Source organism: Bos javanicus, chromosome 1 (genome assembly GCF_032452875.1).
Source record: "Bos javanicus breed banteng chromosome 1, ARS-OSU_banteng_1.0, whole genome shotgun sequence".
Classification (NCBI taxonomy): domain Eukaryota; kingdom Metazoa; phylum Chordata; class Mammalia; order Artiodactyla; family Bovidae; genus Bos; species Bos javanicus.
Window position 1 is genome coordinate 79318971 of NC_083868.1, and position 26798 is coordinate 79345768.

The following is a 26798-nucleotide window of genomic DNA, read 5'->3' on the forward strand; positions in this document are numbered from 1 at the left end:
TCAAGCATCTGAAAACCTCGGACTTGAGTGGAAATCCAGGAACACTTGAAAATTCAACCACCTGGTCAATGTAGAGGTCCGTTCTCGGCATTTGAGCCATTAAAATCCAGGACTGAGTGGTAAATGTGGCTCCAAGATTCTCATCCCAAAACAAGAAACGAATTTTAGTTTTTGTAAAATGCTTCCCCCCTACCCCCAGTTCATTTAATATACTTTATAGCACACATGGACACAGTCCATACCACCAAGAGAAGTAAGAAATGGGCACGAGAACCATGAAATTGGGACTTCCCTGGCGGACCAGCAGTTAAGACTCTGTTCTTCTGCTGTAGGGTGTGCAGATTCAATCCCTGATCAAGAACTAGGATCCCACATGCTGCGGTCAAAAAAAAAAAAAAACCATGAAATTAAAGAGTAGTCCCATTAAGTCAAGCCCAGATAAAGAGACATGAGACTTAGAAGAAGCAAAACAAACTAAATTTACTGAGCTTCTATTCTGCCAAAGATGCATAAGAATTAAGAGAGGAGAGGATCAAGGAAGATTTTCTGGAAGAAGTCCCTTTGAGCTGATCATCTGCTGGGGCACCTAGAATTTGGGGCCACATCCTTTTCTTCAGCAAGATCGTGACAATGCAGTGCCACTGGATGAGGAACCAAAAGCCCCACAACCACTGGTCTTCCTTCCCTCCAGGTTCCAATCTGCAACACGAGCAACTACCCACCACTCCACTAACAGAGAAGCAGAAGCACAGGGAAGCTAGGGAGGGAGCTCGAAGTTGGAATTAAGCCAGCATCAAGGCTCAATGCACCCGCAGGTACAAAGCAAAGCAGACATGAAAAGGAGACGAAAAAAGGGATCAGAAGAAAATATGGGCTTCCTGGTAAAACAGAGTGAGAGAATAAAGGGTCAAGTTATGAAGAGAGGAAAAAGAAATGAGAGACAAGAGAAAGAGAAGGAGGAAAGGACGAAAGGAAAGAGCTGGTATGTTGTTTGTTTGTAGTGTTTATTTCTGTAAGCATACTTCTGCCACGTCATTTTTTAAAAAAAATCATACTTGGGTTAAATCATTCAGATGTTAGCTTGAGAGAACTTTGTTTTATTCTCTGACCAGCATTGAGAAGAGTTCCTGGAATATAGTAGGTGCTGAATAAATATTTACTGATTGAATGAATAATGCTCAGCTACAGTGGGTCACTGTTGCTGAGAAGAAAGAGGCTTTGAAAGTCACCAAGAAAAATAGCAAGATTCTGTTTATACTTCAGTTCACTTGCTTTCATAGGTGGGAGGACACAGGTGAAAACAAAGTTAGTGCAGGGCTCCAGGGGGCAGTCACCGTATGATCACCAAATTTCAATCAGACTGACCCACAACCGAGGACAAAGGAAAGGTAGGCCATTCCCTGGATGAAATTCATCTGAATCGGATGGTTCAAAGCCAGGATGAACCCTGGCCATTTCACTGTCTCCTTTGGAGAAAGGTGCCATTTCCCACTGCTTGAGAATATCAATGCTCTGGAAGTAAAATTGAGGTGACTAGACTTCCCTTGTAGCTTAGTTGGTAAACAATCTGCCTGCAATGCGGGAGACCAGGGTTCGATCCCTGGGCCGGGAAAATTCCCTGGAGAAGGAAATGGCAATCCACTCCAGTATCCTTGCCTGGAGAATCCCATGGACAGAGGAGTCTGGCAGACTACAGTCCGTGGGTTCGCAAGAGTTGGACACGACTTAGCAACTAAACCACCACCACCACAAACTTCATAAATGAAATTAGTGGAGAAAAAGGACAGGATCTAGAAAGGACTAGATTTAAGCACTGAATTGAAGCCTGCCTAGAAGACTTGCCTATCAATTTTCGTGGTGTTCCTTCAATCATTCTCTTAATAATCACTGAGAATGATTGAAGGAACACCATGAAGATTGGCTAACTTCCCAACTAGTTCAGAAAGTAACTTTGCCCATAATGAGGAATATAACAGTGACTTGAAGATGGAAACACTAATTACAAAATGATGAAACGAGCTAATAGCAACCACTTCACTCTTCCATCATAAGCTGTATCAGAAGTTTCCATAGCCTGCAAGGTCGGCACTTCTTTCTATGGCTGTGCCAAATCTCAAGAGCCTGTTATTATTTATTACACATGAAGCACTTTCCATCTGCAGAGCGCTTTGGAGTCATGTTTTATTAGTTACTCAGCATTCTTAAATCTAAACACAGCTAAAGCCCTACTGGAGGAGAGGCAAGCCCCATGATTTACTTACTCATCACACTTAATGGGTCTACACAATCCCTCCCAATGACTGGACAAGTTAAGGAAGGGGCAAAGAAAACACTAAAACTGAGAAATCAAATCAATCCAGTTCTTTCTTCAAGGCCGCCTGGCAGGGGGCTATAGTGCTGGGAGTTGCAGCAGGAAAAGGTGCAGAAATGTATATATGACACAGCTCTTGGCCTCAAGGAACTTATGGCCTAGAGCTATCTGAGAGAATCTTTATGCTCCCTTCCAACTTGAAGAGTCTGGGTTTCTACAAAAATATAAATAGGTTTCAAATACCATGTGCAGAACATGTTCTGACATGATCCAAAATTTGAGTAATTAAACAAATACAATTCTGTCCCCAAAAATCAAAAGGAAAGAATATTTTTTCAAAAGGAAAGAAATAAGAAAAATTGAATTATTTCTTCAATTTTCACCTTCCAGACTCAAGATAAGCAGCCCCGAATCATATAAGAGGAAATTTTAGATGAAATGGGGGTTAATAATCTCTTTCAAGAGCAGACAGTCAACCCAAGGAACTTACTCTAAAAAGAAAACATAAATTTAAGAGGATTCTACTCTCATAAAGCCATTTAATAGATGCATAAATTAATACTGATGGAAGTTATAAGTAGTTTGGGTATTTCTCTAAACAGTAAAGATGAAAAGACCCTGATGCTGAGAAAGATTGAAGGCAGGAGGAGAAGGGGACAACAGAGGATAAGATGGTTGGATGGCATCACCGACTCAATGGACATGAGTTTGGGTGAACTCCAGGAGTTGGTGATAGACAGGGAGGCCTGGCGTGCTGCAGTTCATGGGATCTCAAAGAGTCGGACACGACTGAGCGACTGAACTGAATTGAAAGATCAAAGTGTTTGGAGGAACTACCTTCTACTTCTATAAGAGACATGAAATAGTCAAGTATAGATGATCATATCACCTGCTAAGAATAACAGAAGATGGATGGATGGATGAGAGGGAAGATGGGGTATTCTCCACACGATTTAAAGTTTAAACCAAGTGGTTTGTGATTCACTTCTAAGGATTAGCATCTAGTAGCAAGCTTGGCACATATTAAATGTTCGATAATTTTTAGCTCTTTGCTGTCTTAAGTAAGTGAAAATATGCAAGCAAGAATGAACAGTCCCAAACAAGAATTCCTCAGTTGTGTTCTCTGTCAAGGTGTCCTAGTTGATAATTCTGTTGTTAAAGTGAACTGACTGTCCCATCACCCTGCTCATTACCGAGACTGATTCATCAAACATTTTGGTTCATGCAATTCACAACTAATTAAAAGCCATCCTCTATCATCCTTTGATGGGGCTTCCCTGATGGCTCAGTGGTAAAGAATTGGCCTACAATGCAGGAGATGCGGGTTTGATCTCTGGGTCGGGAAGATCCCCTAGAGTAGGAAATGGCAACCCACTCTAGTATTCTTACCTGGGGAATCCACGGGCAGAGGAGCCTGGCTACATACAGTCCATGGGGTTACAAAGAGTTGGACACAACTTAGCAACTTGAGCATGGCACCATCCATTGATGAGGGAGGTAGGTGTGTGTGTGTGTGTGTGTGTGTGTTTATCAATTTACTGGCTAGGCTGAAGCTTCATAAGTCAATATGTTTGAAGCTTCCTAAGAATGTCTAAAGCTTCGTAAGAGCACTAGACAAATCTTTGCTATGCCATCTCTTTACCACGTGCTACTTCAAGTTTTGAGTATCAGTCTGTTCTTAAGTAAAGATACATTCTTTAGCCTGCCACTTCACCTGTGAGGATCTGATGAGTACATAGGTATGGTAAGGGATTAGTCCACGAGGAAGCCCTATAGAAACCTACGTCACATATCGTACTCTCAAAACAATTAGTCATGGCCAATAAGTTACTACTGTTTATATGACTGCTCTTCCCTGTGGTTTTCTTACAATAGCACCAAGCATTTGAAGCCATTATAATGGATGATTCCAACTAAAGCAGAAGATACACTGTGCTCAGTTTCCTTAAATAGTCCCTAAATTATTGGTAGAGTCTTTCACGGAGCCCCAGGAGCCTGATTCATTCTTCTACTTTCTACTTCAGCCCCAGTTATGCTTGCTGCCCTGCCATCATGTGCTGTCTTCTCCTTTTATACACACACCTACCTCCATGGCACCAAAGGGCTCAGAGCAAGCTCAAAGTCAAGATGAAGGCCACACATGTAAGGAAAGGCTGCTGAAGCCCTCATTTCCCAACCTAAAACCATCAGGTTCTAGGAACCAGATTGTGAAGGGAGGTGAATGTCTTACTAAAAAAATTTGGTCAACATATTGCCTAGCATAATGAGTGGGAGCTCACAGAGGGGTCACCTTATCTTTTTCTTTTAAGACATTAAGGAGGTCTGGTCAGGACTCTGTACAAGTTGATGAGCTCAGTATGACTGGGGATATGAAGTAGGAGGAACGAAGAGACAATTTGGAAATACACTCAATCCATGCTTTCAGAAGGCCCACTAGCATTTCATGATCCAGATGGAGAAATGAAAGCTTGGAGATCTGAAGCAAGCAAGTAAGCAAGAGAGAGAGAGAAGGAGGTAGGAAGAAAGGAAAGAAGAAAGGAAAGAGAAAAGAAAGGAAGGAAGACAAGAAGGAAGAAATCATGCCTGCTCTCATAAAGTAGAAATGACTGGTCCTCTCTAGACCAGAATTTTGTATTTTTATTTCTTAACCTTGTTAACATCTGTGATGGGTAACTGACTCATCCAATTACTAAATGGAAAGCCAACACCTCAATTTCACATCCCTAGTTCCATTTCCTATGGTGTGAGGAAGTTTCCGGAACAGTCTGCTACCAGTCCCACTTCTCTCACAGAGAAGACAGAATCTATAAAAGAAGCAGACAACTAATAAGGGCATTACAAAGCTGCATTGGCCAAGTGCACACCTGTTCCTACAGCTTTGCGCTGGACACACCCGAATTTCTTCTCCAACAAGGACAAGCAGAGGGGAAAGACCGTGAGGGTGCACTAAAAGCAATCCTCTCCACCCTCAGCAGAAAGCTGTCTGCCAAGTGGAGGCCAACCATGTGCCCAAGTTATATTTAAGGAAATCACAAAGAAAAATTCAAGACCAGGGGTTTTATTCAGTCTTTTTAAGTTCAAACCACAGAAAGAATTTGGAAGAATTAGAAACTTCTTTTTGTGGGGAATTCCACAGGAACTGGAAAATCTCAGGCAAAATTAGAACCAAAGACAACAGAAATAGTAGAGATCTCAGAGATCATCAAATTCAGCCCCGCCACTCTGACACTAAGCAAAACAAGCCAAAGAGTTTCACAGCTGGATGGCGGTCGGATTGGGCTGAGGACCCACATCTGCTGACTCCAAGAATAATTTCTTAGTCCTCATTCCTTGCTAGCATTGACTTCAACACTAATTCCAAATTAAACCTACATGTGACCAAAAAGAAAAGGGAAAATAAACTATTCCCTGTGGCAGATGCTTGGAACATTAGCTTCTTTCTGAAAACGTTACAGTTCGTGTTCTGCAAAAGATGGAAACCAACAAGGGTCCTGTTTTGCTAGTTGCGAACGCACACTTCACAGGAATGCATTTTATGTCTGGTATTCTCCTGCCGCTCCCTTGCCCTGTTTCTCTTTGGCCATATATGGAACTGAGCTCTAACGTCTGGGTCACAGAACTCAGGCCTCGGGTATGAAAGCAATCTGGTTTCGGTGCTGTTTGTCTTTACTGAAAATCCGATGAATCCATCTAGGAAACATTTACTAAAATGCAAAAGGCAGGAAGAATTGATTCACACCCTGAACTTGGCACACAGAAACAGATTATTCTTTTGCTCACCCAAAGGTATGCTAACCAGATTCTGTGGAGAAAGTGACAAATTTAACAAATATAAAAGTTTCTTGCTCAAGAGGTGTGTGCATGTGTGTGTGTGCGTCTATATGTGTGCAACTCACATGTGTGTCGGGGAGGGGAGGGTAGTTGTCCTAACAGAGTTAGAAAGACAAAATTGATGCAAAAAGCAAGACAGTACCATCAAACCAATAACAATACATACTAGGGATTCATCTTTCCTGATATGACTTAGTTATCTCTTTATGTGGTATCTGACTCTCAAACTTTTGCAAATAGCATTTCAGAAGTAGAAAATCTCTTTGAAAATGGGGATTACCTGCAATTATTATTTCAATTTAAAACAAGCATTTAGTAAGCATCTATAATTTCCAACAATATTCCTGAGAAGACTTGTGTGTGTGCTGTGCTCAGTCACTCAGTTGTGTCCAACTCTTTGTGACTTCAGGGACTGTAGCCCTCCAGGCTCTCCTGTCTGTGGGATTTCCCAGGCAAGAATACTGGAGTGGGTTTTCATTTCCACCTCCAGGGGATCTTCCCGACCCCAGGATCGAACCTGTGTCTCCTATGTCTCCTGCATTGCAGACAGATTTTTTTACCTGCTGAACCACTGGGGAAGCCATGGACTTATACAAAGAGAATTCAATAAGCACATTCCCCAGGCATGTCAACTTAGAAGGACAGAAATATGGGACCAGGAAAGAAGAGCCATTTCAAATGAGGGGAAAACCAAGGGCCCAGGAATAGAAATGACTCGCCCAATAGTGCATAGATCAGTAATTTCCATGTGGAGCACATAAAATCTAAAATGAAAGTAGAAGAGACTACATAAAGATTAGTTATGAGCTCCAAGAACAGAGAGAGAAAATGGCTACCTGTTAACCCTTAACAGTATTCAGCACTCACTAAAGCATGTGGTCACCCACAAACTAGCTTTGTCATTTTCCAGAGAGTACTTTTTGTCTCCTGGTGAGGACAAGGATGGGTAGAGATCACATCCTCTATTTGAAAGGCCTCTGGAGTCAGGCAGTCCGGGTCATAAGATGAGGTCCATTGATTCTGTGAAGAGGAACCTTCAGCAAGTTACTTGTCCTCTCAGTGTCTCCAGTGATTCATCTACAAACTGGACATGATCATTTCTACCTTATAAAGCAGCTAAAGAGTTTAAATGAGCTTTTTACAAAGTGTCTGCCTAGCAGCATTTGACACATAAATAAGCACTTCATAAACAGTAGCTGTTAACAGGATATTCATTCATAATTCTGGCTACCAGAAAAAGGAATAATTTGTTGCAATGGTATGAGTCAGGGAGACTAAGGTTAATATCCCCGGAATTCTTCTCAACCTAACCTGAACTGTGAGCCTAACTTTGATTCTACATGTGTTACCTCGTTGAGTCTCCTTCTCGTCTATGTTATGGTGAGGCTCAAGTGAGATCTTTGCTGGAAAAAAGCTCTTTAGAACCTGTCTTGCATAATCAACTTCCTGACATGCCTATGGAGTTGGGAGTATATAAGTAATTTTAATTTAATTTCTAAAAGTAAGAAAATGTTGTGGAAAAATTAATACCTACTAGAGCTCATAAGTGAATTGGTCAAACAAACCACAGTTTGAAAGCCACTTGTAAAATAAAGGTTTACAGAGAATAGGCACAAAAAAAAAAAAATTGTCTTGCAATGTGAAAATGTAAAATATGGTGATAAAAGTCAGAACATTCTCTGGGAAACAGTAGTGTTACACAATTGTAGGTACTGCATAAGAATCAGAGAGAGATGGCCCATTCTTTAATTTTCTCCCAACACTACTTTTCTCTTCAGCACTTTTTTTTTAAAGAGTTTCCTTAAAAACAGCATGAATGCCACTTACTCCTCTCATAATGTTTGTGAGACAGAGCCTGTAAGCCTAACAATGGTACCAAGAATTCACTGAGATGACTGATCAGTGCAGCTCAGTGAATGATAATGAGGTACTGGCCACGGGAGGGAGGCGTAAGTCCCAGCCCAGGTGTGGAAGCCTCGGGCAGAGCAGCCCAGTGAGAACAATCACTGGAGGGGAACCAGCCAAAAGGCCTTCATCACACAGGATTTCAAAGCCAGTGTGAGGAAACCAGCAAGGGTCATGTCTCCCTCTGGGCCCATCTTCCTCACCTGTACAAGTGCCACTTCCTAAACCTTGAGACAAGTCCAGAGAGGCAGGAAACTTGAAGAAGCTAGAACCATGGTCACCAGGGCTACCAGAAATCCTGCAGCGCCTCCAATACAACGGTTTTCAAAGTAGGTTCCACAGATGCACAGAGTTCTAGACGATAACTTGGCAGTGAATGGAAGCCTATTTAACCATTTAACAACAGCATCACCATGTAGTTATGTTTCGGTTATTTTATCTATAGGTATCTTCTGCTTTTCAATAGTTTTCTTTATACCACTTTGCTTTTACGAAAGAACATCAGTACCAGTTTTCACTAAAGAAAGCTGAAGAAGATTTTCGCTTTACTCCATTTTGGCTCAGGAACTGTTTTATAGGAACACTGTACTTAAGAGAGAGGAGGGGAAATCTGTATTGGGATTTCCCATGAGGTTTCATGAGGGGTTTATAAAGGAAAGGTTCTGAAAATACTAAGGCCCAATGAGTCCACTCTCCAAGGTCATATGGCCAGTTAATTTCCAGACCACACAGACGTTTCTTGGATGAAGACCTGGGGATGAGGGGCTAATGAAGAACCATGAGAGGGGGTTAAAAGAGCTCCTGCGGGTACACACTAAAACTAGAGAAGTCAGCTCAGCCCCCACAAAAGGCTGGAAATCTCTAGAAAGATTTGAGAAGCAAGAGTGGAGGATCATGGGAGCCATTAAGGACACTTATCCCAGGTGTGGAAGTTCCTTAATGTCTCTCCTCCAGGCTCATCTCTGGGTCGTCACACCCAGGTGAGCCACCCTGGAAGAAAGCTCTTCTAGCCTGGCAATGGGGTCTTGAAGGAGAAGGGCGAAAGGAGTACACACACTTTTTCTGGCTCTTCAGACTGCGCTCTGGACGGTCAGGCTAAAGTCCCTCCTGGGCGCCAGTGGACTTCAGCTTCACATTCCTCCGCCTTTCCAGGGGCCAGAAAGGAATAAGCGGATCCACGTCAGCCCAAGAGGAGTCTGGCGAAATCACAGGGAGGACTCTCCAATCTGCTTAGTAACGGCAACAGAAAGTGCTAAATAAGTGAGTCAAGAAATATTTCTGGAAGAGCTATTCAACTGGAATGCTTGGAGAGCCACCCGCATTGCAATAACTCGACCTGTCCTCATCTTTTAGAACACCCATGAGCCCGGGGTTTAAAAAAGGACTTCCCGGCTCCAGGGGCGGCCAAATAAATAAATAAACACATAGAAAGCTCTCGGTGGCTGATTGAAGTTATTAGGGAGAAAGTTATGTTCTCAATAAGTCTGTGCTTTCTCCCTCTCCCTCTCATTTCACATCTTTTCCCCAACCACTTTCGGGAGTGAGCAGTTTGTCATGTTTCCAAGGGAAGCGACGCAGTCTCCTGCGCGGCAGATCCATCTAAAAACATATCATCTGTCTCTGCGGCAGAAAGCCCAGTTGGAAGAAGCAAGTTCTGTGCGTTCAACTAGAAAACACTTCTTGTTCTCGCTGTCAAAATAATTCTGTATTAAACTTCTGGGATATGTGACTAATGTGCTTGGAACCTTTTGGAGCGACTGGTTTATTTATTTTAGGGAGGGGAGGGCTGCTGCTGCTGCTGGGGGTGGGGAGAGAGAGGGGGAGGGAGCAGAGAAAGAAGAGAAAAGGAGGAGGAAAAAGGGTGGGGAACCTTGAAGAACGCCCAGGGTCTGCTCAGAGACCTCAGGTCGGCTCCCCGGAGCTGGCTTTGCCACACTTCATCATCACAAGCCGGACAAGGCCCCAGGCCAGGCAGGAAGAGGAAAGAAAAGACACAGAAAGACAGCCAGTGCACTCTTCCCAGAGTGAAGGTTGCCTCACAGTTCCTAAAAAGACTCGAAAAACTAAAAAGTAAAAGCAAAACAAAACACACACATGCACCAGAGCAGTCCTATCACAGCTTTTTCCAGAACTCATAACCACTCTCTACTGCTTACAGTGAGGAAAAAACAATAATAAAAGCCCCAAACATACCACGGAGTTGAGGGGTGGGGAGGTGGGGTATATCACTTCTATGACTTGATGCAAATGCCTCACCTCCACAGCTTGCCGCTCCCCATTTTTCTAGGTCTTCTCAGGCCTCTGCTGTTCCCTTTGTCTTGAAGACGCACGTCTAGCTTCCTTGTTTATTGAAGTCATATCCATATTTCAAGACTTTCAACACCACACCCTCCAGTGAAGCCTTTCCCAGCAGCAGCAAACAGAACCCTCTGCCCTTCCCTGAATCATTGATCAGTTTACAGCCAGCCTCCCGCTGATTATCAGTTGTCAACACACCAATCTACCCATCCCCTGACCCACCCTCCATCCCCAGAAGCCAGTCTCCCCGTAGCACACACATACACGCACACCTGAGCCCTCCCAGTCAGAAGTCCAGTTTTCCTATCTCAGCCTCCCTCTCCCATGTAGTTTGATATGTGCATACACCAAGCATTCAGTCAATGCAGCCCCATCACTGAAATGCCATTCCTTCCACAGCAAAGCATCTTTAGCAGTAAACTCCAGAGACAAAAAAAAAAAAAAACAACCCAGCTAAAAAACCTTCAGAAAAAGGAATTTGCTCATGTTAAACCTCTAGAGTCAGCACTTGAAAACTGCCCTGCTGCCTTCTCCTGTGTGGTCAGTCTCCTCTCCAGCCTTCAGTCAGAGAGGGGTAGAAGTTGGGAAAATTAAATGAGGAGAGAGGTGGCAGGAGGGGATGCCCGAAGTGGGAATCACCAGGTAAACAAATTTAAAATGCATCATTTTCATCACTGTATATTGAAACTGTCTGCTTCCTTTGTGTTTTGTTTCAATTTTCCCCTAGCTTCTTACCTGTAATATGTTTAAAAAAGGAAAGATGTTTGGAAGTGAGGAACAGGGATGGGGCAGTGACCGGGACAATGACAAAAGAAAGAGCGAGCTGGTCTACTTGCTGCTGTTGGCCTGGCCAGGCCCCCCCACTAAACTTTCTCTCCAGGGAGCTATTAGGCAAAGAGAGCCTCAGAAAAGAGTTTTCACTTTCCTTCTCCAAACTCCACCTTCCTCCACCACCTCATTTTAAAAATCAGTTCCAACCTCCTAAAGAGGGAAAGGAAAAGTGAGACCCAATTCACTTCACATTTTATACCACTTAAGGAAAACCATTTCTTGGAGCAACTGCTTTAGAGTTCAAACAATAACCTACTCTCTCATCCTGTTTCTCTTTGCATCTGCAGCTTTACTCTCATTCCTGTTTCCAGCTTGGAGGTGGTTCTTTGCCCTCAAAACCAGCCTCAACCTTCTTCTCATTCAAAGTATCTCTTCTCTCTCTCTCTCTCTTTCTTTGTCTCTCTCCCTCTCTCTCACGTACACACAGCATTGTTGCTATTTTCTTAACTTTATTAGAAGGTAATAAAAATACCCACAAAGAGTAAGTCTTAATTCATTATTTATTCAATTTAAATATAGCTTAATAACCACCCTGAGGTTTCTGAGGTGAAGCTGGTAGTAAAGAACCCACCTGCCAATGCAGGAGACATAAGAGATGCGGGTTCAATTCCTGGGTCGGGAAGATCCTCTGGAGCAGGGCATGGCAACCCACTCCAGTTATTCTTCCCTGGAGAAATCACTATGGATAGAGGAGCCTGGCAGACTACAGTCCATGGGATCTCAGAGTTAGACACGACTAAAGTGGCTTAACACACAACCATGCAGTAAGCACCCTGCTCTCCCAGAGCTAATATTCTGGTAGGGGAGATCAAACTAGCTCACCAGAAAATGAAACGCAATATCAATGGCCATGTGTCACAGCAGTGGCAAATGTGATGAACTTCCCCCCACTTGAGGAGCCATGTGAACCTTCCTAGAAAATGCACGTGGCACACAATAGACACTCTATAAAAAATTTTGCTAAAGGGATGAAGAATACATGAATGAGTGAAGAAAGAAATGGCTAAAGATACATTTGAGCCTGGCCTTAAAAGGATGATTAAGATTTGGACAGGCAGAAATGAGAGGGCTAGTGTGTTAAAGATGAGGGTCACAGTTGCACAGCGGCAGAAAAATGAGGTGACCATATCACGAATGACCAGAAGTCTAGTGCAAAAGGAAAATGCTATCGGTGGAGGAACTGGAAAAGTATCCATTTAATAAACTAAGAAAGCACTCTCCACGCCATGAATTAGGACCTAGTCACTGGTTCACCTTTACAAATCCTAACTCATTTACTCACCAGAACAATCTTACTCCCATTTACACATGAGGAAAGTGAAACATAAGATTCAGTAATGTGCTGAGGTAAGAGTGCTAATTAATGATGGAGCAGCCTGGCTGCCAAGGCTGGCTCTTAACCACTACATTATTACAGCTCCATAGTATATCAGTATCAAGGATAGATCACACGGGTTCAATCCCTGGTCAAGGAACTACAGCCTACATGCCACAACTAAGATCCGGCGCAGCCCAGTAATCAAATAAATATTTCCCTATGACTGATTCATGTTGATGTTTGATAGAAACCAACACAATTCTGTAAAGCAATTATCTTCTGATTTAAAATTTTTTAAAAAATGGAAAAAAAAAAAAGGATAGATCACAGAGGGCCTTAAATGTCAAACAGGAGTCCATGCTTTGTTCTGTATGAAAAAGGAAACAACTAAATGATTGGGAAGTTAGAATAATAGGTCACATTGAGAGAGAATGAATAATCTGCATTCATGTATAAGACTTACTGGAGCTCACGAATGAATTACAGACTAAGATGAACCCATCCCAAGAGCAACCCCTGCCCCCGCCCCAGCCAGTCACACTCATTCATCACTGTTTCATTGTTAGGTACACAGTTTAACAGGATGCGCAGTCAGTTTTTTCTGTGTACACTCAGACTCTGAAATTTGACTGAAAAAGTCTGTTCCCATCTGGTTTCTGAACCCAGGGCTCTGCGGAGCCTGCCGTGGAGGCTGCAGTCAGCAGTGAATGGCCTCTTGGTCCAGCCTGAACACTCCGAGAGGCGGCCTTGTACATGCTCTGAATAGTCACAAAAATAGCTCCTCAAAAGGACTCAGGGAAAAAACTGCACTATTAAGAACTGATGTGTTTTTTCTTTTCTCTCTCCACCCCTGCTTCCATGACTTAGTAAGGAGGTATCACTGACAAGGAGAAAGAGCACTGGACAGGAATTCAGGAGACGTGGGCTGGAGTGTTGGTTGCCACTTTTCTTTTTTAAATGATCTTAGACAAGTTTCAGGCCTCAGTTTTTCTATCTGTAAAATGAGAGGTTGATTCTCAACAACAGTGACTGTTTCTCCTTTTGTGCATGTGTGTGTGTGTGTGTGTATATATATATATATGTATGTATGTATGAGGTTAGCAGGTGTCCAAACAGATGAAAGTACATTTTGGTTGAAATACAGTATTCTTTTAATCACAAATGCTTTAAAAATGTTATATAGAATGAGCTGAGAATTAGATTATGGAAGGTGAGTTCAGGTCAAAAGAGCTGGGGTCACGTAGTCAAACTTCCACAAATAAAATGTCACTGTTACCTGTGAAGTGTGAGATTATAGGTGGTTTTCATTTTCTTTTTATACTTCTATACTCTAAATTTGCAACATGAGCGTTTATTACCTTTACCAGAAGAACTACTATTTTAATATTAATTTTATTATTAATTTTAATAATAGAATTATAATTGCAGGGAATATCAGGAGAGTCCAGAAGCTCACTAACAAGTGAGTGCAGTCTTTTCATTTTCATAAATGAAGACCAGGACAGTGCTTGTCATCATTGCCTCTGTGTCGCCTGCCCACTCACTGACCCACCGCAGCACATGGGGCTTCCAGGTGTGTGGGCTTCGGCCAGGCTCAGGCGGAAGTGCAGGAGCTGCCTCTCCACCTCTTGTTAATCCAGCTCAATGGCAGCTCAATGGCAGCCCCATTCTAAATGCTGTCATGTGATATCACTCTTACGTGGAATCTAATTTTAAAAAATACAAATAAACTGATTTACAAAACAGAAACAGACTTACAGATATGGAAAACAAACTTATGGTTACCAAAGGGGAAACATGGTGGGGAGGGATAAACCAGAAGCTTGGGATGAACATGCATATACGCACTGCTAATGTAAGACAGACCATCAACAAGGACCTGCTGTAGAGCACAGGGAAGTCTACTCAATATTTTTGTGATAACTTACATGAGAAAAGAATCTGAAAAAGAATATATGCATTATGTATAACTGAATCATTTTGCTATACACCTGAAACTAATACAATATTGTAAATCAACTATATCAATAAACTTTATTGATTTGTAAATCAACTAAATTGTTCGACATTGTAAATCAACATGTAAATCAACTAAATCAATAAAATGTAAGAGCTTTAAATTAAAAAATACATGCTTAGTTAATATGCCCTCAATTAACAAAAGACCTTGCTTAGAACTACTATAGGAAGAAGACTGATAATATCCAATTATTCTAAAGAACTTTTTTAAATCTTGGAGCCACCAAAAAGGGAGGAGGGTCATTTTAAAAGACATGTAAACAACTGCCACCATAAATAAGCCGGGCTCTTCTTTCACCGAGTTTAAACATGAGCCTTCCTCACCAGTGAGCCTGCAGGGGATATTCTGTAACTAGGTCACCGGATTTCACTCTATCACGGTGGACCTCTCCCAAATGTTCACCAAAGCTACCAACATCTCATGAGATTAATTTTGGACAATGGCTGAGTTGAACTAAAAGTAACACACTTATTCAAAAAACATTCAGGGAATGCTTCCAATATTCTTGGCACGGCAGGAGACACCAAAATTAAGAGGCTGCCCCACCCTCCGGAAGCTTTCAGAAGGGGAAGAACTATATACACGCATAAATAACGATAGCTCAAGGTAGGTTCTAAAAGTGTTCCCACTCAGAGCAGTGTGGGGTTCTAGGAAAGAAAAGGTTATTTCTAGCCACTGGGATGAGGGACAGAGCTAATGTTCCAGCGGGACAAAAAGGGAACAAAGGCAGCGATTGGGCAGATCCTGGTCCAGGGTACAGTTCACCTGGCTGCAGCCCAGGGACAGGAAGAGTGGCCTTGATTCTAGAGTGAAGGACTGGAGTCCGACGATAGAGACAACCCTAAGTTCCACGCTGAGAGTCTGGCTGTACTTCCACTAGGGAGAGATGGGGCCCTCTGCGTGCATAGGGATCTTCTCCACTGAAGCCATTTCTTTTCAGTGTAGCAGTAAACTCAATCAGTAAACAAAAAGTTTACTTTTCAAAGACGGAGAAGGACAGGGAAGTCTGGCATGCTGCAGTCCATGGGGTACCAAACTGAGCGACTGAACAACAACAACAAAGTCAGATACAACTGAGCAACTGAACAACAACAACAAACAAAAAGTCAAGAAACTATAAACATATCCAAGCCACTGTAAATAAGCCACATTAGGCTCAGAAGGAACATCGCTAGAAGGTGAATACCCCACAACTAAAAAACACAACTCCTTCAACACTGAAAATCTGGCGAGGGGGCTGGGAAGACAATGAATTAGGAGGGAAGGTGGCAAAGTCACGGCTCTGTCTTTTGGTTGCTCCCAGTGATCCATTCCAAAGTGACTCATTTCCATGCCCCATGGCTGCCAATTTCAGCATCTGTGTCCATTCCTGTAACATCTTCTTCAAAGTCTTAAACTCCTCAAAAAAGCATGAATGCTTTGGGTGAGTAGATTCAATCTCTCAATGGAATGATAACATCATGAGACTGAGCGTTCACTTAAGTCAGAAGAAAATACACCACATCAACAAAAGTGTGAAGAGAGGGTTTCTCTACCCTTAAAGAATTGATTTGGCTGGATATTAGAATCCTCTGCAGTACTAATTTTTTTTCCAAATGCTGATAGCCAGGGCCCCACCCCAGTCCATTTAAATCAGAATGTCTAGAGGGAGTACCCAGGCATGGTTAGAATTAAAACCCCAGGTGATTTTAACGTACAGCGAGGATTGACAGTCCGTGCTAGAAGTTTGGACAAAAGGCAGTAAATAAATGAAAAGAACTGACTGGCTGTTCAGCTCAACAGCACAGTAATTGTCAAGGTCCCCTCCCTTTAGTTGGAGAGTCCAGAGTGAACTCTTTATGGTAAGAGCAGAGGGTCAGCTTCCCCTGGGCCTGTCAGCAGATGGCTTGGGAGGGTCATCAGCATCTTCTATTCAACAAAGGTGTGCCTCCTACATCAGAACACAAGTCAAGGACACCTGAGCAGCAGGCGCCAGCACTGGCTCACGCATAGTCCTTCCCCCACTGTAACAGGACAGGAGGAAGCAGGAGCCTGCAGGTGTCAGTTTCCAGCCTTCAGTCCCAGGGCAGTGTGGAAGTGGAAGTAGAGTACAGGCTTTGCAATTAGGTAAATGCTGATGTTGCCACTTTCTTCGTGAGCTTAAGCAAGTCCTTTCATCTCTTTGAGTCTATGTTGCCTTATCTGTAGAGTGGGAATTAGACTGTACGTGTAAATATCTTCTTTTCTTCTAAGGTTAAGAATAATGTACGCGTGCAGCAACATGGATGGCCCTAGAGATTATCCTACTGAGTGAAGTAAGCCAGACAGAGAAAGACAAACATCATATGATATTGCTCATATGTATAAGCTTATTTTTTTTTAAATGACACAAATGAACTTGTTTACAAAAAAGACCCAGAAAACAAACAGACACAGAAAACAAACTTATGGTTACCAAAGAGGAAAAGGGTAGGGGGCTAAATTAGGAGTTTGGGATGAACATTTATACAGTACTAGGTGGCTCAGACAGTAAAGAATCCGCCTACAATGCGGGAGACCTGGGTTCAGTCCCTGAATCGGGAAGGTCCCCTGGGGTAGGCAATGGCTACCCACTCCAGTATTCTTGCTTGGAGAATTCCATGGACAGGAACCTGGCAGGCTACAGTCTATGAGGTCCCAAAGAATTGGACATGACTGAGCAACTAACACAACAACAATATATAAGATAAATAACCCACAAGGACCTATATATACCACAGAGAACTATGCTCAATATTTTGTAATAACATATAAGGTAAAAGAATATGAAAAACAACATATATATGTATGTATACACACACACACACACATATATATGTATAGCCGAATCACTTTGCTGTACACCTGACACTAACACAACATTGTAAATCAACTATACTCCAATAAAAAGTAAAAATACTGAAAAAAAAAGAATGATGTGTGTACATAGTCTGGTATTTACTAGATGCTCACTAAATGACAATGAATGTTATTATTATCATTACTGAGCAAATAAACTGACCTGAAATTATCTCCAAAACTGCATTCCATGATCACACCATGAACTGAAGACAAAAATAAGAAATCTATATGGCAGACAACCAAGTTTATCTCATAAACCAGAAAGAAGTATTATTTACACTTCCAGTGTCAACTAAAAACCAGCCTGCTTAAACCTAGAGGTAATTTATTTCCCTCAGTCATGGTGGTGGTGGTGTTTTAGTTGCTAAGTCATGTCTGACTCTTGCGATCCCATGGACTGTAGCCCATCAGGATCCTCTGTCCATGGGATTTTCTAGGCAAGAATACTGGAGTGGTTTGCCATTTCCTGCTCCAGGGGATCTTCCCCGACCCAGGGATCAAACCCAGGTCTCCTGGACTGCAGGCAAATTCTTTACCAAATGAGCTTACCAGGGAAGCTCCCTCAGCCATACTTGTTAGCAAATACAAACTGGCTTGGATTCCAACAGTCATTATGATCCATCTTTCCTCTGTTCAGCCCTTATCACACAACAGAAAGACAAAGCTGACAGGTCTGGAGAAGACATGACCATCAGGCTCATGGGGACACAAAGCATGTAAGGAGCACGTCTGTCCTCGAGAAGGTGGTCAATCTTCATTAAACCTAGAAGTCACTGATTTCAGAACAGAACTATAAACATACTCTGATTAAGTTTACTAACACTTCTTATTAGACACGTTGTATGGAAATTAAATGCCTTACTCTGTGTAAGGAGCTGTGCCAGAAACAGCTCCAAAGCCAGGACTAAAAGACAGGTGTGGGGGATACCAAGCACTGGGACAGGTTCTCCTACCACCTGGTATCCTCTGACAACGAATGCCCTTCACTTCTCCAAGCCATGCCTTCCCTCTCTTTAATGAAGGACTGACTTCCTCAAGGATCACTGGGAGAATTAATAGATGGTAATCATTGAAATCATTTGTAAACAAATTAATGGTAGACAAATGTGAGGAATCTGTTCCAATCTGACCTACATGCTGTCTCCCAGTACAAAAGGATAAAAATCTACCAAAAGAAGATTTGTATCCATTACATACTTGGGTCAAATGCTAAATTGCTGAGTGTTAAAATCAATATTAAGCCAAAGCCAAGACTGAAATCTATTACCATCATCACCTAGATTTCCTTGATACAAGAATAAATACAAAATTTCTCTGTGTTTAAGATAATTTATCAGGGATTTGTTACACGATTGTGGAGGTTTTTCTGACCATGAAATGTTGAAGGGACAAAGTTGGCAATCTACTTGTAATTTATCTTTAAAAAAACTAAACAATTCTTATAGGGCTTTTCTAGAAAGATTCATGGCCTTAAGTAAAATTAAATACTGGAACCTCAAAGTGAAAGAAAGAAAATGAAGTCGCTCAGTCGTGTCCAGCTCTTTTCCACCCAAGGACAGTAGCCTACCAGGCTCCTCTGTCCGTGGAATTTTCCAGACAAGAGTACTGGAGTGGGTTGCCATTTTCTTCTCAGGGAATCTTCCCGACCCAGGGATCGAACCTGGGTCTCCCGCATTGCAGACAGACACTTTACCATCTGAGCCACCTGGGAAGCACTTAAAAACAGTTTCTTAAAAATAGTAACTCTTTTTAATTATGAATGCATTCACTAACCAATTCTATAATGATTAGAATTATAATATAATTTAATCTCATAATAATGCCTCTTAAAATTTATATTTTTATAAACATTTATTAGCTAAGAAAAAATACAATGTTCTTCCCAAAGGTATCTAGCTAATGTACTCTATTAATAAAGATTTCACAAATCTAATACTAGCATTTACTATCAACTTATTGCTTAACTATTAACTATCAAGTTAAGCAACTTGAATTGCTTAACTATTCAAAAGTTCTTAATAGTTTCCACAATCACAGTTAAATATTGTTGTATGTTGCTCTTATAATATATACTTTAATATTTCAGTGGATTTATATAATTTCAGGGTATAAAACACCTTTAGAAGACTTTTTACTACAAATCATACGTAAAAGATTCACCTATATTTGAAAGTAACAATCTAGAAATTAATTTTATAGATATTAAGTGGAAAGTAATTGCACTCATCTCACACACTAGTAAAGTAATCCTCAAAATTCTCCAAGCCAGGCTTCAGCAATACGTGAACCATGAACTTCCATTTGTTCAAGCTGGTTTTAGAAAAGGCAGAGGAATCAGAGATCAAATTGCCAACATCCGCTGGATAATGGAAAAAGCAAGAGAGTTCCAGAAAAACATCTATTTCTGCTTTATTGACTATGCCAAAGCTTTTGACTGTGTGGATCACAATAAACTGTGGAAAATTCTGAAAGAGATGGGAATATCAGACCACCTGACCTGCCTCTTGAGAAATCTGTATGCAGGTCAGGAAGCAACAATTAGAACTGGACATGGAACAACAGACTGGTTCCAAATAGGAAAAGGAGTACGTCAAGGCTGTATATTGTCACTGTGCTTATTTAACTTATATGCAGAGTACATCATGAGAAACGCTGGACTGGAGGAAACACAAGCTGGAATCAAGATTGCCGGGAGAAATATCAATAACCTCAGATATGCAGATGACACCACCCTTATGGCAGAAAGTGAAGAGGAACTCAAAAGCCTCTTGATGAAAGTGGAAGTGGAGAGTGAAAAAGTTGGCTTAAAGCTCAACATTCAGAAAACGAAGATCATGGCATCCGGTCCCACCACTTCTTTGGAAATAGATGGGGAAACAGTGGAAACAGTGTCAGACTTTATTTTTGGAGCTCCCAAATCACTGCAGATGGTGACTGCAGCCATGAAATTAAAAGACACTTACTCCTTGGAAGGAAAGTTATGACCAACCTACATAGCACATTCAAAAGCAGAGACATTACTTTGCCAACAAAGGTCCGTCTAATCAAGGCTATGGTTTTTCCTGTGGTCATGTATGGATGTGAGAGTTGGACTGGGAAGAAGGCTGAACGCCGAAGAATTGATGCTTTTGAACTGTGGTGTTGGAGAAGACTCTTGAGAGTCCCTTGGACTGCAAGGAGATCCAACCAGTCCGTTCTGAAAGAAATCAGCCCTGGGATTTCTTTGGAGGGAATGATGCTAAAGCTGAAACTCCAGTACTTTGGCCATCTCATGCGAAGAGTTGACTCATTGGAAAAGAGTCTGATGCTGGGAGGGATTGGGGGCAGGAGGAGAAGGGGACGACAGAGGATGAGATGGCTGGATGGCATCACTGACTCGATGGACGTGAGTCTGAGTGAACTCCGGGAGTTGTTGATGGACAGGAAGGCCTGGCGTGCTTTGATTCATGGGGTCGCAAAGAGTCAGACACGACTGAGCGACTGAACTGAACTGAATATCTGTATATAAACAACAAAACTGAAATACATGTTTGTTCATATTACAAATGGTTTTATGCTGATATAATAGCAACAAATGTTATGTTAGTTATTCACAAACTCAGAAATGCCCATAATGTTAATAAAGTCGACAACTGGCTATCTTACCATTCCAAGGGCTGAAGCAGAGAGCCGAGCCAAAGAGCATCTTTACAACAAATATTAAAGCAAAAACCAAAGCTGGTGCATCGTTTAAGGCAAATGAGTTGCCTACTTCCAAGAGGGCACTTCTAGATTTTTAGTATCCTAACACAGAAACATGACATAGGGCAAAAAACGAGAATTTTTAATACACATGTATCAAAAGACTGCCATGAATCAGATACTATACTAAGATATCTAGAAGAACTCACTGTTCAGCACAGGAGACAAACATGTACACAACAACCATCACTGTGTCCATAGAGGTCTGGCACAGAGTGTGTATGGTGCGGGGTGGGACGTTAGGAAAACCTTCACCAAGTAGGACTTTCAAGCCCCAGATGCAGGCTGCATGCCTCAAATCTATGAACAAGCTCAGAGAAACAGTGATGTTCTAGAATCACGTGTTGGTTGGCAGGTTGGACAAGAACAGTCACAAATTTCATGGTTTTTCAGACATGGTTTCTAGTTTCATTTCCATGACCTGGTTTGAAAGTAACATAAAATATCTGAGCCTCAGTTTCCTTTTCTATCTGTAAAATGGGGTAACATTTATTTTGAGTGGGTGCTAGAAAGACTTATAAGGTGTCTACTGGAATTATCTAACAGAGTCCCCAGCTGGATACAGCATTCTGCACACTTTTTGCTCCCTCCCTTCCCAGTATCAATTCACACATTCAGTACATGAGCTCAGACAAATAGTTCTATGACATGGGTTCTTAGCCTTGTTGCTGAAACAACCAAGGTGTTTCCACAACTCCATCAAGGCAGAGGGAACTTTCCCAAGAAGCCAATAGGAATAACACTTAAATAAGTCACTCAAACATTTTATAACCTCCCTGGCATGGAGTGGGAGTGAGTTGGGATGCAAGGATTTATCTGTGTTTATCTAGCACTACACAAAGAAGATGGGGCTTCCCAGGTGGCACAGTGGTAAAGAATCTGCCTACCAATGCAGGAGATTCAGGAAACACGAGTTTGATCCCTGGGTCAGGAAGATCCCCTGAAGGAGGAAACGGAAACCCATTCCAGTATTCTTGCCTGAAAAATTCCAAGGACAGAGGAGCCTGGTGGGCTACAGTCCATAGTGTCGCAAAGAGTCAAATGCGACTGAGCAAGCCCAAACACACACAGAAGAGACAGACGCCACACTGTGACTCAGGAGTATGGCTGAGAAAGACAAAGCCTCCAGGGATCTAAATATTTAGGCATCAAGTTCTCTTAGAAGTCCTGTTGGGAAGTTACACTCCAGGAACTCAACTCGTTAACAGTTGCCCTGGGCGATTTATAATCTTTCAGCTACACATGCCACATCTTCAAGGGAGGAGAGGCAGTAAGGGAATTCTATCCACTGCGTTTGGTGGGCACAAGCTTTTTGAGGCCCCAGAGAGGAAGATGCTCGTAGAGCAGCAAATATTCTCCTTTAGATCCTCCAAACAGTTTGCACCGATTCTTCCTTTCCCATGCTATGCCTCTGACAACCAATCCTATTCCTAAAGCATCTGAGGCAGAACACAGGAAATGGCAAGCCAATTAATGCAAAGTTCTTGCTCCCAGGCATGTATGGAAGTGAAACTGAGTTGATCCTGAGCTGCCTCACAGAACTGATTAATGTAATTTCCTCTCCGTCCTACTACTGAAACTCTGATTCACTATTAAAGAGACACATGTATAGAAGGGACAGTGGGAGAGGGAGAGGGTGGGATGATTTGGGAGAATGGCATTGAAACGTGTATATCATATATGAAATGAATCACCAGTCCAGGTTCGATGCATGATACAGGATGCTTGGGGCTGGTGCACTGGGATGACCCAGAAGGATGGTACGGGGAGGGAGGTGGGAAGGGGATTCAGGATGGGGAACACATGTATACCCGTGGCAGATTCATGTTGATGTATGGCAAAACCAATACAATATTATAATTAGCCTCCAATTAAATAAATTTATATTAAAAAATAAAATAAAGATAAATTATCCATTAAAAAAATAAATAAAGCTCTCCTGTGTGATTCTGATAAAAATAATCAAGATTGAGAAAAATAAATTAATTAATTAAAAAGGGGGGTGGGAGGCCCCAGGCCTAAAATGATGAGGACCAGATCCAAAGTGTGCTGACCACAAAATACGTTGAAGCCCTGTCTCATAACTGGCAGACACTTTCAATTCACCAGAGATAACACGTACTGAACTGGTACAGCCTTACTGAACCTGTCCTGACCTTATAAGGGCAGCTACATCAGTCTTGGCTCTCACCTTCTTTTGTAGTTTTGGAACACATCATGCGTAGAGTTTAACTTCTTAAGAAAAGGTGGGCAGTCCCAATTCTGGTTTAATGTCTAGTCACAGAAATTCATTATGCATTTACTGGGCAAAAACCATGTGCACAGATGGGCCTGAGCTAATCCCTGGACGTACAAAGGTGAATCAAGATACAACCACTGACTCGTGCAGCACAATGATTTCCCTGGTAGGCACTAAGTAAAGGTTAACTGTTCAGTGTTGCAGTACGTAACTATTATTAATTTTAATGTTAAAAATACAGGACATATTTAACAGTGGAGGACTGGTTTAAAGAGCAAGCCACAGAATAGCAGTCAACAGTCTGTTTACACACACATGCTCATACACAGGACAGAACATTATTCACCATGATGTATTTCGAGATAATAGGATTACAGGCAACCCAGATTTTGTTCCTCATACTTTCCTGTTTTCCAAATTTTCTACAGTGAAAAATAATTACTTGTATATTCAAAACGAACACCAACATAATGTTGAAAATAAAGAAAGCACGCTAATAGCTCAGAATTCCGTGCTCCCAAAGAGCTCCTATATTAAACCTGGATATGTGACACCTCAGCTCCTCACTCAGAAGATGCATGTGTACATGTGCGCGTGCATGTGCACACAGGTACCTAAGTACATATTTATGGTTGATACCGACCAACCCAAAATAACCAGGGATCTGTTGTACGATCCCCGGTGGAGATGAGAGGTGCAGGGAAGATCGGACAAACTCCAAGAGACAGGGGGTCATCTTTCAGAGCAGCTGAAACTGGAGTATATCAGAGTGGTCTCTGATCAGAAAAACTATGCAAACCTAAAATGCATGAGACAGAGAAAACCAACAGTGCTTTCCAGGATGAGTCCCAAGCTGAAATTGCACAAGTGCAGAGCTCCTGAGCCCAGACATTTCCTTCTTAACTAGCTGTTTCTAGTTAAAGTGTCTAATATCTACGTTTAATACAGGAGCTCTTTAGGAGCCCAGAATTCTGAGCTATTAGTGTGCTTCATTTTCAACATTATGTTGGTGCTCATTTTGAATATACAAGTAATTAATTTTCACTGTAGAAAATTTGGAAAACACAGGAAAGTACAAGGAACAATTCTATGTGCCTATTCCTGGGTGACAAGCAGCAATGATTAAATCATTTATGTAATAATGATTCATGATTAAGCTTTACACCTCTACAGAAACCAGGAAGTTATACACAAAATTCTTTGCAAACATGTTTATCTGATTGCTAGGACTAAGAAGAAAGAAACTGCCTCTTAAAACATATACTGTTGGAAGGGGAACCAAACCAGAAACACTGTAGCAAGGCCAATGAGAGCAGACAAGTTCAAGCTCAGAAATATTAAATGAACACCTAGGATACTCCAGGCACTATAGGTGTCTGCACCACAGTAATGCCCTCACAGAGGTTAACTTCTTCTAAAGCTAAATTCTTCTAATTTAGGAGGAAGCAATAAAACCAAAAAGTCATGGGGAATCCTGGTACCATATGATATAATATTGCAGCCCTAATATACTTGACTGTGCACATCTAAGAATTAAGCTATTAATAGGAGTAAAGTATTGGGAAGGAGGGGGGCAGATATTTGTCCTTGGTTTAAAGAAATTTGACAAATTCATACTAAGAGCTTTGAGAAGCCGTACTGCAAAGAAATGTGTCTTAATCTGCATAAGCTGGCATTTCTCAAATGTTTGACCACAAAAATGCCCCTTTTCATGAAATATCTATCCACAGATCAAAGAAGGCTAACATTTAGCATAACTCAGTTTGCAAAATGCACATTAATGGCTGTGCCATCAATATTAAATTCTCATCAGATGAGTTCTTTTAAAAAAGATGGGAGTTTATTATGTGTTCTATAAAAATTACAAAAAACTTTTAAATCTGATTCTTGAAGGTACGAAATTTATTTATTTGGATTTTTTCCTTCTCAAAAATCGAGGGAAATGAGACTTTGGTATATTTCCCAGCTTGCTGGAGAATTACAGAACTGTAAAGCCAGCCCCCCAAAACCCCAAGACCTCTGGGGATCCCTTCTCACCCCATGTGGCTATGGGCTACAAGCAGAGGTGTCACTGAAACATGGGCAGTTGGCAGAGGAAGGCATACTGAGCGCTCAGCATGTGGCCAGTGCTACAGACAATAGACACAGAGGCACACGTGTTCACAAAAAGTGTGCAGCCAACTTCTCATAATCTATTTCAGGGAGGAGGAGTGGTTACAGATCGCTGAGAAGGAGAGAGCATAGATAAAGCCTAAACCCTATTTTGTTTTAAATATCTTTTTTGTTAAACACATTAGTCAATTTGACAAGAAAAATGGATGAGAGAAGTTGACTTATAAAAAAGTCAAGCATTCTGTATTGAAAGTGAGAAGATTTAGGTTCTAATCTTGTCTCAACCTTCAGCCAGAATCTCTAAATTTTCCTCTAATCACCCTCTTCCCCATCATTCCCTCTCCTTCATATCTAGTCATGGTATAAGTTAAAAAGTAACCATCAATCTCAAATCCCAGAGACAAAGAATTGTTTAATTAAACAGTACTGGGATGCTAGATAGTCATTTGGATAAAGATAAAATTAGAGCCATTCATCACATCATATATAAGAATAAACTGCCCATGAATCAGACATCTAAACGTGAAAAGAGAAACTATACAGGAACTGGAAGCGAACACGAGTATAAACATGGTGTCAGGAACACTTTCTAACTACGATCAAAGAACAGAAGGAATTTTTACAAAAGATTGTTAAATTTGTCTATATAAATGTAAAAGTCTTTTTTCAGGACACAAAAGACAAACACTGTAAACAAAGTCAAACGACAAATTGGGAGAAAATATTTATAATATATTTCATAAATTAAGGGCTAATTTACAGAGATTTCTTGAGGAAAAGAAAGACCAAAATTCAAATTTAAAAAATGGGCAAATGATATGAACAGATAATTCATAAAAAATGGAACTTATAAAATTAACAAATGTGGTCTTTAAACACATGAAAAGATGTTCAGCTTCACTCATAAGAAGACATATGCAAATTTAAACTAAACTGAGATATCATTTCTCACCCATCACATTGGCAGCAATTCAAAAGCTTGACAATACATTCTGTGGTTGAGGATGCTGGTGGGACATTCCCAGGGAGAGGAATATGGCACTACCTACATAACAAGACATCTGCCCTTGACCCAGCATTCCCACTTCTAAGAATGTAGCTTGAAGATAAGCCTCCAATGTTATATAAATAAATACACATAATATTATTCACTGCAGGAAACTGCTCTACCACCCAAGCATAGAAGATCAGTTGTATAAAAGAGATAGAGAGACAGGGAAAGATATAAGGAAGGAAAGAAAGGCATAAAGATGGGTAAAACCAGGAAGGAAAGAGAGAGAAGGGGGAAAAGAGAGACAGAAGGGCAGACATAAGAAAAGAAAGAAGTTCTAAA

At 41.4% G+C, this 26798-nt stretch overlaps 1 protein-coding gene across 10 annotated transcripts in view; it reads right to left on the minus strand.

The window, feature by feature from the left end:
- The window catches only part of LPP (LIM domain containing preferred translocation partner in lipoma), a 759650-nt gene that overhangs the window by 642632 nt on the left and 90220 nt on the right, over positions 1 to 26798 (minus strand). The window contains exon 4 of one of the 10 annotated variants that reach the window (XM_061413207.1): positions 21019 to 21156. The exons of 8 other annotated variants lie outside the window; for them this stretch is intronic. The gene's annotated coding sequence lies outside the window, so the exon portion shown is untranslated. Of the gene's footprint in view, positions 1 to 21018; positions 22956 to 26798 lie in introns of those variants that run through there. One more of the 10 variants, XM_061413219.1, reaches the window with a different exon arrangement.